Source organism: Mastomys coucha, unplaced genomic scaffold, assembly GCF_008632895.1.
Source record: "Mastomys coucha isolate ucsf_1 unplaced genomic scaffold, UCSF_Mcou_1 pScaffold3, whole genome shotgun sequence".
Lineage (NCBI taxonomy): Eukaryota > Metazoa > Chordata > Mammalia > Rodentia > Muridae > Mastomys > Mastomys coucha.
In genome coordinates this window covers 50797755-50799279 of record NW_022196909.1, presented here as the reverse complement: position 1 = coordinate 50799279, position 1525 = coordinate 50797755, and the positions used below count along the sequence as shown (strand labels likewise).

General features: G+C 51.0%; 2 pseudogenes; both read left to right on the top strand.

The window, feature by feature from the left end:
• Window positions 1-1525, top strand: part of LOC116074442 — a 41463-nt pseudogene that overhangs the window by 15224 nt on the left and 24714 nt on the right.
• Window positions 847-1265, top strand: LOC116075383 (annotated as a pseudogene).

Here is a 1525-nt window from a genome sequence, read left to right as displayed (position 1 = left end):
CAACTCAGGACTTTCATTCTACTCTGAGTCCCTAAATAATGAGAGCTCAGCCACATGGGAGTTTGACCTGTCTCTTCCCCAAACCATCTCTTCCTGCCTTTCCCACCTGACATAGACTCCAGATCTGCTTACCAAGAAGAAGAGACTCTGGTTCATGGTGAACACTAGATCTTTCCAAGTGGTTCTCCAACAGCTCTAGATAACAGGACACAGGGATCCCTGTAGATCGCTTGCCCTGTGCAGCACGAAGTGCACTGTGCCATCTGACTGTTTAGTGGCTACTGTGACTCCAGCCGTCCTGATTTTCCTTGGCCTTTTAAACATATGGGGCCAGCCCACTCTCCCCAAGCAGCCTGATCAGGGAGCCTCTAGACTAGGACTATCGACTAGCAGGCTGGGCTCTCAGATCACCACCCTGGCCAGAAAAGCATTCCCGCCACTGCCATCTTCTTACCACGCCCCCACTGCCATACCACGCCCACTGCCACACCACGCCCCCGGGACTCTAAGACTGTAAGGCATTCCACCAGCCTGGTGCTTGGGGCTCCTTCTCCTTCCAGTGGGAGGAATCCAGGTGGCCTAGGAGGTGACACAGGGCATACCAGGAAGTTGCAGCACCGGTGGCAGCCGCTGTGGCAGTAGGGCATAAAGGGGACAATGCCCCAGAAGCTGAGTGGACCTTGGCCCTCAGCTCGTCGGATCTGTGCTCCGGAGCTCCCAGTCTTCTGTGGTGGACTGTACCACTCAAGTAGTCTCAAGCCCCCTGGTCCCTTCTCTGTCCCTCCCTGTCCTCATCTCCACCTCGAAGGCCAGGCAGGGCAAGGGGCGTCGCCACTGTTTCCCACCATGGCTCTGAAGAGAATCCACAAGGAATTGAATGACCTGGTTCGGCAGGTCCTGTTGGAGATGATGTTTCATTGGCAGGCTACAATAATGGGACCATTTGACAGCCCCTATCAGGGTGGAGTATTTTTCATGGCAATTACTTTCCCAACAGATTATCCCTTCAAACCGCCTAAGGTTGCATTTACAACAAGAATTTACCATCCAAATATTAACAGTAATGGCGGCATCTGTCTTGACATTCTAAGGTCACAGTGGTCTCCAGCACTAACTATTTCAAAAGTCCTTTTGTCGGTCTGTTCTCTGCTGTGTGAGGCCAATACAGATGATCCCTTAGTGCCTGAGATGGCTCAGATCTACAGAACAGATGAGACAAATGCAGCAGAACAGCTTGGGAATGGACTCAGAAGGATGCTACGTGATTAAAAGGATTATTGCATAACCTCCACAAATAAAGCTAGGCAAACTCTGAAAGAAAGAAAGTCCTTTTGATTTCCATTTGACTGCTTTCTAGGAGCCCACGCCTCATGTTCCCCTGTGCACATGCTCACCTGACACAGCAGTGCTGCGTGTTGTACATCCTTGGAACAACAAACTAGAAATACTGGACTTCTGTACCAACATCTCCTCCTAGCAGAGAAGTGTGTGTGTGTGTGTGTGTGTGTGTGTGTGTGTGTGTGTG